The 13,329-nt window shown below is 29.8% G+C and overlaps 1 non-coding gene across 1 annotated transcript; it reads right to left on the bottom strand.

The window, feature by feature from the left end:
- Nucleotides 1-12,967: 12,967 nt before the first annotated feature.
- LOC126026857 (U6 spliceosomal RNA) lies at nucleotides 12,968-13,076 on the bottom strand. Its single transcript, XR_007502066.1, has one exon. It is a non-coding gene; the product is annotated as a U6 spliceosomal RNA (small nuclear RNA).
- Nucleotides 13,077-13,329: the final 253 nt, after the last annotated feature.

Raw genomic sequence — 13,329 nt, 5'->3', positions numbered from 1 at the left:
GGTATACTGGAATACCACAGGGCTGCTGGTTGTAGCTTTGGCTACAATGAGGGGAGGGAGGTTTTGTGTATTCACTTAAATAAGGTAGATTTTCAGGTGGTGGGGGCAAGAGTGATACTTTTTCCAGAAAGCTGGATGGTGGGCCAAACAAATTTTGGGAACTCTACTGCAGGTTGAGGACTCCATTGCAATTGCAACTGAGCAATATAGTATAGCAAATGTCTAAGTTCTTTATCAGTATAAAGGTATTTAAAAATCCATTTTTTGTTGTTGTTTTTTTTTGTATGTGGCTACAATCTGTAGATGCTTAGGGGTTATTACTGATTCTACATTCAGAAATCACTCCTGACAGGCTCAGGAGACTATGTGGGATGCCAGGGCTATTAAAAATATCATATCAGTTCATCTTATATTTGTTCAGATAATTTATATTAATATAGTTTACCTATATATCTATATACCTATATTAAGTATATATTCCTATTTTCTAGGAATGGAGTTTATCTGTACTTATTAAGAATAGTGGTATTGATATTGGAACATTGAATGCCAGAAACAAGTGTATTATGAACAACTTTGTAAGCCACAGTTTAAAGTAATGGAGAAAATTGTAAAAAATAAAATAAAAACCACGCTAATTTTGTATAATTAATCAAATCTTTAATTTTATTGCTCATGAATATTAATTACCAAATAAAATCAATGGATATTAAAGAAAGAATAGTATATAATTTCTTGAAGTCATTAATATCAGAACACTATTTTATTGAAACAGAACAATATTATTTTATTTTTATTTAAATTAGACTTGTATAATATATGTTAAAAAACGAAAAAGATTGGACTTGGAGAGATAGTGGAAAAACTTTTCAAGACTGATTGTTCAAAGTTTAATTATCATATTTTGTTTTAATGAGTATGTCACTATAAGCCACAATCTTCAACAGGGAAAACAACTCATGTGTTGGTTAATTATGATGACTGATATCAGATGTGATGATTCAGTGTTCAAATCGGATGAAATAATGAGGACAACTTATTAGCATTATTGCACTATTGCATTGACCTTAAAGTCAGATAATTTATTTTTTAGATTCCTAATGGCCTATAAAATCTACTTACAAGAAATGAATCAGCACAGCTACAACTTAAAGAATTAACATAACTTTGCATCTGAATCTAGACTATATTATATAAATTTGTCCTCATTTACTATCTGGGGCTGAACTGAAGTGTTTTTTTTAAATAATTTTATTTAATTAAAAATACTGATATAAAAAGTTATTGATAATTACATTTTAGATTGATTCAACTTACTGAAACATCTTCCTGTTTCCACCCTCTGTCATTTATTTTATGAGAAATAAATTAGTGCTGTAAATGCAATGCATATTTTGACCCAAGATAAAGAGGTTTGCAATATTGCTTCTGTAGTGCTGAGAAGCATTCTTTAGTTACTCCCCGAATGTTCCCTTCCCATTAAGAGATTATATGAATTCAATAAATAAAATGTGTTTCCTAGATTGTTCTAGATTAAGTTTAAAATTAGACATGTATTCAATTCAACTCATTGTTTACATTTAGTATATTTTTTACTTTGTCAAACATCAAACAATATTCAAAAACATCTATGCCCCTAGCTATAACCATTTATTTAAAGAAGTTTTAACTCTATGTTTCTGTTATGTCTGTTTAGATACCGAAATACACTTTACTCATATTACTTTATCTATAAATGAGAAAAATATGATATGGTAGGAAATTGATGCTTATTTATTTAACAAGAGCTAGATAATATAATTAATAATTATACAAATGTACAAATATTCAAATGCCCAAAATCTTGACTATTAGTGGCGTATTAGAAATTTCCATTCAAAAGTTTCTTTCCCACAACCCTGAGTCCAAGGACAGTTCAGTCCAGCCTGTTGAGGACTGCCTTTTAGGCATGCATTTCTAATTTAGACCTCAGGCAGGACTAGATTTGCTGAATAATATCTTGAAAACACTGATATGTGATCACCAGAACACTACAACCAACTTTATGACCTTTGGTTATAAATATCAACATCAAGAACAAACGTAATTCTAATCAATAACACTGACATCAATACATAATCACAACACCAAAACCACATCAATAAGCATGCCATGATAAGTATTTTTCTAGATTCTTGGACATAAATTTTTAGCATTTCATATGTCAATATTTCCAGTTAGTTACAAAGTACTTAGTACTTTGGGAATTTCATAGATATATATAAGAAGACCTAATTCCTGAATAGCATATTATTTTGCTTTTCTGTGACTTAAAATAGCTGTTTTAGCCCCTAATTCTTAATTAACATGGTATTTGCAGTGCTATCTGATTTCTTTGGATTATTTAACATCAGCATTGATGCCTGGGGGTGGGTGGAGTTACCTCAGATACAAAGAATTTACATCACAGTCATTTTAACTCTGATTATTTATGTTCCACTTCCACCACATTCGTAACTTCTTTATTAGATAGTAGAGGTAAAAGAAATTAGCAAAATGAATTTAATCAAATCCACATCTGTGCAGAATACTTTCCCCTCCATGGTAATAGGAAAAAAAGAAAAGTATCAATGGGTGATATAAAATACTGGGTAAAATATATTTTCTCGGGCGGAGAGATAGCACAGCGGCATTTGCCTTGCCAGCAACCTACCCAGGACTTAAGGTGATTGGTTCGAATCCCGATGTCCCATATGGTCCGCCATGCCTGCCAGGAGCTATTTCTGAGCAGATAGTCAGGAGTAACCCCTGAGCGTGGCCGGTTGTGGCCCAAAAACTTATATATTTCCTCTATAGAACCCAAAATGCACGTTTTTATAGCAGCATTATTTTTACTGCTCTATAATCAAATATGACCAACTTGCTTTACTACTATATTTTTGTTTCAGCACTTTATATATGGAGAGTCCCTTTTCTATTTGAAAGGTACCTAGTTCAGCAAAGTAAAGAAATGCTCTCTTCATGGAGAGCAATAATGAAAAACCAAGTTTTCTCCTTAGGAGAGAATTACCATATTTCTTCAATTATGAAATCCAACTAACCTATTTAAAGTGTGTTTTATAAAAAGTTCAAATTTTTAGAATCTTGGGAGTGCATAAAGAAGCTTCTCTAAATATCTAGTTGCTACTTATTATACTTGAATTTCTGTACACTTTTTATTTAAAAATTGTTATTTACAGTTATTCATTTTGGTTTTTAGACGTAGAATGTTTTAGCTCCTTTTAAATTTTTTCTACCATAAAAACATAAACTTTACCATTTTTCATAATGCTCCGAAATAGTAGTATCACTAAAAGTTAATTAAAAGCATAAAAATATAATTAGTGTGCTGCATTTAGATAACTGTAAACATGAATTTCATATGATCAAACAAGTTTCTATGATTGTGTAGGTAGGTCTATGTTGAGGAGTAGTATTTAACTACAGATATGCACTATTTTTAAAACAAATTAATAAAGGTGAATATTTTGTAATTGAAATGTAAATAAATTTGTGGGTCATTTAATTTAGCTTGCTAGTTTAATTAATCAGTACCTATGCAAATTTAAATAATCACTGTTCAATGTCATAAAATATTATTGTTCAGTAACCATATTAATGAGCTATTCTAACTGACTTTTTGTAGGAATGGATCACAAGATGTGCTGGGGTGAGTTCTCAGTCAACTGTCCTACACATTCATTGCAAAGACCAATGATGTTATCTGGGTTCTCTAAAGCCAGGAATTACTTTGGTTATCATGTGATGCTACTGACCTCCAGAACTACACATGAAAATGCTTATAAAGCCATGTGTTGCATAAATATATATCCACACACATAACAGGAAGCACCTTAAATGCCATGTTATTTCTTATTTGTCACCAATTAAAATATGCCATAAATTAATGTATAAAATAAAAATATAGGACCATAATGTATAATAAATTGTTTAGTACCTTTAAACAATATATGTACTGGTCCTAACATTAACACAACCCAAAATTTCATAAGTATAGACTATGCACACATATATATTATGTGAGGTCATAATAAAAGCAATAGCAATATGAGAGAAAAATAAATGGACATGCTTTAGTGCATAGTCAATTCAAACAATACTGAAAGAAAAAATTTTCATTTTTAAATTTGGGTTCAAATTAAAATATTTTTGGAAAATTTATATTAAGTCTAACTAATTTTGATTATTACAATTGAAGATACTAAATATCTTTTGATGAGACTGAAGATATAAAGAGTGGAAGAGGGTTGGGAGAGTTGAACTCTGTTTACAAGCATTATTAATTATATTTCTTAAATATATGTAAGTCAAATTGTTTCACTGTTTTAAATTTATTGAATTCCAAAATAGATTTCTACAATTTTTCAAACGTTATTTAAATGTAATATGAATTTTAATTTTGTACTAATAATCTTATTAATTTTTGAGAATAACTACCAAATAGTATCTGAGATCATTTGTGATTATATATGAGTAATGTAAGTACATAGTCCCTCTCTTCAGGTCACAAGCAGTTTGTATTTAATTATGTTAATTACTTGAATTTTTTCCTTAGAATTATTGTTGTATATTTTTATATATTTTTATCATTAAAGAAAATAGGAAAATATGTTTTGTAGGCTAGTATTAATTAGTCAGTATGCAATATAAATTATAAAAACAATATTTAAGTAAATTATAGTTTTCTAATATTTGCATGTTAAAATAATTTTTAATTAAAACTGCTTAATACATTAATGCAATGAAAGCAAATGATAGTGAAGTCTGAATCTTGAGACAATATTTAAATTATATGTGAGTAATATATATCTGTGACACGGAAAATAGTTTTAATATGGTTTTAATTTACAGCTTTTATGCAAATATTTCAAGGACTAGAGAGATAGCATGGAGGTAAGGCATTTGCCTTGTGTGCAGAAGGTCGGTGGTTTGAATCCATGGCATCCCATATAGTTCCCCGAACCTCCAAGAGTGATTTCTGAGCATAGAGCCAGGAGTAACCCCTGAGCTCTGCTGAGTGTGACCCCAAAACCAAAAAAAGATATAAATATTTCATTTCAAACACACATTTACAATTATCATGAATATTAAAATAATTTGGTTACAAGTTGCTCCTTTACATCTCGATGATCTGCAATTGATAAATGATGGATTTTTTCATGTATTTTTTCCAATTTAATATAATTTGCTATATGTTAAATATAGATTCTGAAGATATATTTTGTATTTATTTATTTTATAGTTCTAAATTTGCTTTAGAAAAAGCTTCTGTAACCTACAAATATTGAGTTAATCTTACATTTTGTGAATTTATATTCAAAGCAAATTCAATGGAATAAAGATAAACAAATATGATGTCATTAATTATGTTAATTACAATTAGTGTTTAGGATAAATTAAGTCTACTTGAGTAATCACTTAAAATTGATAGAAATATGATGAAACAATAATCATAGTAATTGATTTAGAAAATTTAGGTAACGACCTGTTAAAGTATGACAACTCAATTTTTTCAAAGGAATGTGAAAAATAAAATTCTTTAAATTATATTTGGAAATTCAAATGAAATTTTTGTGGTTAAATAAAGTCATTTTTAAATAAAATTAATCAAAGCCAACCTTAAATCATCTTTTATATTCGTAAATTGATCATTAAACTAGGCCATTGGTATCATTGTTACTCTGAGCTACACAGGAAATAATTAAAAGCCACCAGCTGCACAGGCATCACTTGGCAACTTCAAACTATTCATTTTGAGCTGGACAACTTTATAGCAAACATGAAATATAATGCCAAAAGAATTTTTGCAAGTTAAAGAATATTGAATTGGTCTTGGCATTTGAATTGCTTCACAGGAAAACATTTCAAAATTGAGTGTTACAAACCAGAACATTTATTGGAAGCATATTCTATTTCCACAGTTGACTAAAAAAACTTAACTGTATTGATATCCGGATAAACTTAGACTCCAAGTGAGTCTTTTGGGGATTTGTATTTACTTTAAAATAGCTTTGTTTATATAACAATTTTTACAAATTTTCATTTACTCAAGTACTTCTTGATAGTTATACTTACTAATTTGTTGTAATAAAATTATAAAATTATAATAAAAATTATAAAATATTTGTACCTGCCAAAGGAGCATGCTTGGGAAGAAGGTGGGAGAATGATGGTAAGGGAAGGTCACACAGGTAAGGGGATTGGTATTGGAATATTGATTGCAAAACACCTGGATTATGAACAACTTTGTAAACTACAGAGTTCAAATAAAGTGTAAAAAATAAATAAAAATAAATAAAATAAAATACAGTTTCCTGGTCTCAGAGTGATAAGTACAGTGGGTAGGGCATTTGCCTAGCATGTAGCTGACCTGGGTTTGATTCCTGGCATCCCATATGGTTCCTAATGACCTACTAGAAGTGATTTCTAAGTGAAAAGCCAGGAATAACTCTGAAAGCCAGGAGTAACACCTGAGTGCCACTGGATGTGGCCTAAAAATAGTAAATAAGTAAATAAAAATAAAGTACCTTTCTCTTAATATTGACTCTTTTGTCCACATAGAAAATGCTTTGCACAATTAAGAATATTCAAAGCTAAAATAGACTTTTCTTACTTTTTTTTGCTTATAATATAGCTTATACAAAATGATTAAAATAGAATAGATCTCAAATAAGTAATAGATTATTTTTATCTATTATTTTTAGAGATAAAATTCAATTTCATTAAAAGTGTACTCCAATTTGAATTGATAACACTAATAAAATTATACATTAAGGGTTTTTTGCTCAATATATTTATATGTATATATTACTTTTTATCTTATTCTGACAATATATGTTGGATTACACTCAGTAATGCAATTTTATTTTTTTGAGCTGATTTTTTTATTGTAAGAATTTATTCAAGAGACAAAATTGATTAACATAATGAGGTAAGCTAACATAACATAATATAGTGATATAACATAACATATAATATAATTGATATAATAATACATGTAAGTCAAAGAAAGTTTCTGATTAAAAACATATTTTTTCCATAATGGCTTACATATCTTTCACAGTAGTGTTTTAGGTACATATTAACATTGAATCAGGGGAATACCCATCACCAACTATGTCCTCCCCCCATTCCAGCTTCCTTTCTACAGCCCATATACCCCACCATCGACCCCGGGGCTGCTAGAGTAGGTGGGCCTTTCTTTGGCTTACTATTAGTGATCTCATATCTGTTTGGTCCTGGAACCCTCGTTTCCCCTTCTATTTAAGAGGCAGAGCTAGAAAAATCGAGGTATGTGGTTTTGTTTGAAGGCAAGAAAAGCAATAGAATGGGGTACAAAATAAGAGGAAAAAAAAAAAGAAGTCAAAAGTCAAATACGCTGAAAATGGGCTGAGTCTCTCTAGAGGCTTCCAACTTCAGTTTGAGAGCAAATGTGAAAAAGGTAATTGAACTACCACAACAATACAGAAAAAAATTATCGAATTAAATAACCGGTGAGCACTACAGCAATAAAGATAGGCACCACACAATAGTCTCAGTTCTAAAATCAACTCATGCTCGAATGCAAAAAGAAAGAGAAAGACAAGACAAAATAAAATAAAATAATATTGGAGACATCAACCGTAATCTCCACACCAAAATAAAAACGTCAAAAAAAAATAGATCAATCGATAAATAAACATGTGGAAAAATGATTGTTTTGGGCTTTTTTTCCCCCTCTTTTTCTTTATCCCCCTGCATAGGCACAGTAACTATTGGGGTTATTGTAGAGGGAATTCCCTTGACCTAGGAGACACAGCGTTTCTCCACCCCTGAAGTATACTGTCATGGGATTAACTCTAGACTCCTTGCATGATCATTTACTCTCCCCTTGCTGCTTTCGTGGTGTGCGGAAGACTTCTGCTTTGTCTTGAATGGTAAAATCAGACCTCTGTTTCTAGAGATCTTTGTGCCTGTGCAGCTCAGGGAATAGAGTTTATGAAGTCTTTCTTTGGGGTTCTAGCAGTTGTGTTTCTTCAGTGTCGGTTTAATCCATCTTCTGTAGTTGGTGGTCTTGGTCATTATGTTGCTCCTAGACTGGAGCCTGGGATGAAGTCTTTCGTTATGTTTCCGGAAGACCCGTTCAGTTGCGGTTGTCTCAGTCAACCTTCTGGAATTGGAGCTCTTGTTTGTTGAACAGATCGTATTCCAAAACCTAGGCTAGAGCTTTTTGTTGCTGTTGTTGTTGTAATAGATTATTTTTAATATTATTAATAATATTGATGTTATTAGTTTATTTTCATAGCAATCTATGCACTAGTTTCTACTCTTTTTTATAAACCTAAAGTAATATTTTGCTTCTATTTATTCTTGTTTGTTTTGGCCACAGCCGGCTACTCTCAGGGGTTACTCCTGGCTCTGTGCTCAGAAATCGCTCCTAGCAGGCACAGGAGACATATGGGATGTTGGGATTCGAAACACCGTCCTTCCTGGGTCAGCTGCTTGCAAGGCAAAATCCCTACCGCTGTGCTATATATTCGGCCCCTCATTTATCCTTTTTGAATTAAGTGATGTTATGTGAATTATAGTTCTATAAACAATGGTTCATCTTTAAGATACTTTAGCCACTTCTATTCCTCTGTACCTATTGCACTTTTCAAAAGATCCCAGAACCCCTCCCTTTTAACCCTTTTCCTGTTAGGTTGCTTTTGGCCTTTTGTTGGATATTTCTATGTGTCTTAAGTAAAACATACTCTATATTTATCTCGTTTCCTGACTGACTTATATTTTAATGTTTCATCCATGTTATTTCAAATCGCATGATTTGTTCTTAGACCTTCATAGTATTCCATTATGTATATATACCACAATTCTTAATACATTCATCTGTATTTACATTGTTCTTATATCTTTATGAGTGCACTAAGTACTGAAATTAACATTGGTATTCATATATCCTTTTTAACTGCTGTTTTCATTGGAGATAGATGCAAAGTATTCCTATTTCTGTTTATCTAATTTGATCTCCAAGTTGGTTTTTATATATATGAAATGGATGAAATTCCAACCAATATTAGATGGATATTTCTTTCCCAAAACACCTCTACCAACAATGGCAGTCTCCAGACTTTTTGATCAGTGCTATTCTCAATGGTGTGAGATAATATCTCAATGATTTTTAAAATGTTTCTCTATTAAAGAAAGATGATATATTTTGCAGATGCCTGTTGACTATCCATATATCTTTTTGTGAAGAAGTGATCATCCACGTATCCCATTTACAAATAGGGTCGCTATTTATTATTTTTTTGTTGAAGAGTTTTGTGAGTGCTTCATAATTTTAGATTATCAACAGCTTTATCAAATTAATTTATGCTAATATTTTTCCAAGTTAGTAGAATGTTTCTTTATCATAGCTTGAGTTTGTTTTTCAGAGAATTTTTTAATTTTTTTAGTCTCATTGATATTTTTTTCTGTAATTGTTTTACCCACTGTGATTATTGTGGTCACTTTCCTAAACAGTTCTGCCTATGTTTTCAAATAATGGTCTTCAATTAATTTTATGTCCTCTGGTCTAACATCACAATTTTAATCCCCATTGAATTGTCTTAATGCATGTGTGAAGTGGAGTCATAGTTAAGTTTTTGTTACATATGACTAAAAATTTTTCTAGTACAATTTGAAAAAAACTAGTTTTGCTTCACTTCATATATTTATTTTCTTTATCATAGATTAGCTCTCCATAAATCATGCAGCTTAACTCTAATTCTGTTCCATTGAATATTTTTATATTTCTTTCTTTCTGTAATAGTTTAAATTGGGGAATGCAGTGTCTTCTATCTCCATCTCATATTAAATACATCATATCTTCTTAAACTATGGATCATGAAAACATTTAATTATTGAAATCAGGGATTACAAGAAACTTGGCAAATAACTGAATGCTCATTGACCAAAATTTAATTCAAAATTAATCATATTAGGAATGTTGCGCTGATGTTGCACTACTCAGATGGATAGAAATTGTGAGTGTAAATAAATTTAGAAGGCTTACTATGAATGTAGTTCTCTTCTTAGATTTATTGTTATTTGTTAATCACTTATCTGTATCAAACTGGGAAAAATATAAGGAAATTATTATAGAAAATACTAAATACTGAGACTAATTATAAGTGGAGATTGGGAGTAGAAGGAACTCAAAACACACATTAAACTAATTTAGAGATTGAATGTTTTAGGATACTTTTCTCATGTGACTGGAAGTGAAACTGAAAAGATAGAAATAGTGTTTTCCTAGCCTAGAGGTACAATTGCCTTTGATTATATCAAAATCTATTAATGATAGAAAATGAAAAGACTAATAAGGCTACCTCTGCTTTAATATCTTATAAAATATCTATCTTTCCACAGACTGTCTCCTGGTAGTAATACACAGGGAGTTCTGCTGGAAGGCCAAAGTTATTAAAAATTAATTACTACTATGTGGAATGTTTTCCAAAAGTCTGATTCGATTTGTGTTACATTCTTGAAATAATAAAATGATAGTTTTGGAAAATATATTAGCATTTGAGAAGGCAGTGAGTGGATGGAAGGAAATAAAGTGATTGACTATAAAGAAAAAAATGGGAAGACCTTTCAGATATATAAAATTCTTGTATCTTGATTATGTTTGTAATAATTAATATGAACCTATGTATACATTTTATAAATAGAAATGTTTAGTTGTGATATACCATACTATGTAAAGTATAAAAATTAAAGTAAGCTGAGTATATTTATATGAAGATATGTGTTTTATTTATAAATTACTATTAAAGTATTTTTCAAAATGGATAAATAAATTTACATATTATTTTCATTATCTAGAAACCAGGTCTCAGATGTTTCAGATGTCTCAAGGTCTATCATATTTATCTGGCTCATCAAAGTCCTTAGTATGGTAAAAATAGGATAATTTTGTGTACATAAAATAAAAATAAAGTGACAAATAACAAGCATCTCTATATATGCCCATTATTTAGAAAACTGGAAATTAATAAATAAGATATGTTATGTCAATGAGAGGGCAATCTATAATTAGAGGAGAACAGAAGATAAATAGCTTGCTTTGCAGGCCACCAACTATATTTAATTCTCCTAACATCTCTAGGTGTGACACTGAAAATAACCATATATGGCTTCCCCAAAATAAAAATACCTCTCATATCTTCCTTTGTAAGTTTTTATTAGCTTTTAAGACTAACCCTTGAACATTAAGAAAATAGAAAGATTGTTGTAAGAAATGTGGAGAAAACAAACCTCATTTGCTATTAGTATGAGTTGTTTCAGCCTCTATAAAAATCAGTATGAAAATTCCTCAGGATATATGAATAGAACTTCCATATGACCCTTTGATCACATGTCTTGACATCCACCTCAAATGCATGACAATAATGACTTGAAAACATATGTATTAACTTATATATCTGTATACATTTCTCACTTATAATCAAGAAAGCATGTAGTAAAGTCTTTATTATCTGAAAAACAATCCGAATATTCAATGACAGATGAATGGATAAAAATGTGATAGACATACACAATAAAATTCAATGCAACTGTAAGAAAATATGAAATCTTACAGTTTGTTATAATGTGGATGCATCTCAAAGGATTCATGATAAACAAAATAAGTAAAAAGTAGAAGGATAAATGCTGTATGTTTAACTCATCTGTAATATATAGAGAGGAGCGACATAGTAGCCAATGGATTTTCAATGATTACATACTCAATCTTCAATTACAGCTCTGAAAATGTCAAGTAAGGAGAGTGGATAATGCAAAATGATGAAACAAATTGAAAACCAAAAAGGTCATAGTTTGAAGATCTTGAGCACATTTTTTTTAATGTGGTGAGTTAAGAGTACGTCAAAACTACATTTAGTATTGTAGACATTTTGCACAAACTACAATATTTACATTTTTAAAGAGGGCACAGTTAAGGATTAAAGGGGATTATCTTGGTGAAGGGAAGCTGACTCTATCAATAAAGAGTTTAAAATATTTTATCTGGAATTCAAAGATTAACAATATAGTATATCACTGTTCTTAAGTAAAATATAAATTACTAAACACATAGAATGTGCTCATTAAATAGCATATTAAAAATTATAGAACAACAAATTCCCTTAATAAATAATAGTATCATACTGATGTGGGAAGTTCTAAAGAGGTTATTGAAAAATAATACCTGAAAAAATTTTATGTTTATTCAGAAAATATTTATTTTTTAACTACCCCATACTCCATTAGCAATATTTATTGTCTGGTTGAAATTTATACACTAATCATTTCTCTCTAAATCTATGAATTTTCTCAAGAGCTTTATGCTTTCAGAAATCTATAGTTGTATACAGACTTACAGTGTTTCATGCATCAATAGTCCACAGTTAGCAATCCTAATCACTGAACTTTTGTACAATACCAATGTACATTTTTCAAAACCGAGCAAGACTATTTCATTACTTATTTTAATACACAAGATTTTATTTTATTTTTCTATCTTTTTTGAAAATATTCATTAAGTTAGAAAATCTTAGAAGTAATTTGAATAAGATGCATATGCTTTTATTACCAATTTAGGATAAAAATAATTTTACTCATTTCTTTATAGATGCTTTGGTCTGTTTCATGATTAAATTTACAGTAGAAAAACAAATTTAATTTCATTTAAATAAAACACCATGAAAATATAAACCACGAGGTTAAATTATGTAACTGTCATATATTCTATTCTAAGATGAGGGTTTGATAATATTTCTTAGATTTCAAAGAAGAGGCACATTATAGGAAGGCAAAAGTAAACATTGAATAATCAAATGTTTTCTGTGTTTCCATTGTGCCTCTTCAAAAAATAAAAATAAAAACCTACAAAATTCTAATACTTTTTTTTCTGTTAAAGGAGTGTTTTAAATATGGAATTTAAAATATATGAATTTGCGTGTAATTCTTGCGCTGGGGCCATGCTAATCTTCTCTGTATCATTCCAATTTTACTATATGTGTTGCCGAAGCGGGCACTCTAATACCCTTTAAAAAATGCCAGAATTATTATATTTTTTCTTGTAGGTTATAATGAGAAATTAAAATTATTTTCTGAGTAGTCTCTTAAATGAGTGTTTCATTTCAAATAATCTGCACATAAAAGTGTCACATATTGTGGAGTCACATATTGTTTCTCTTCTTTAATTATATTATATTATATTATATTATATTGTATTGTATTGTATTGTATTGTATTGTATTGTATTGTATTGTATTGTATTGTATTGTA

This window comes from Suncus etruscus, chromosome 13, assembly GCF_024139225.1.
Source record: "Suncus etruscus isolate mSunEtr1 chromosome 13, mSunEtr1.pri.cur, whole genome shotgun sequence".
Taxonomy (NCBI): domain Eukaryota; kingdom Metazoa; phylum Chordata; class Mammalia; order Eulipotyphla; family Soricidae; genus Suncus; species Suncus etruscus.
This window is presented reverse-complemented; position numbering and strand designations above follow the sequence as displayed.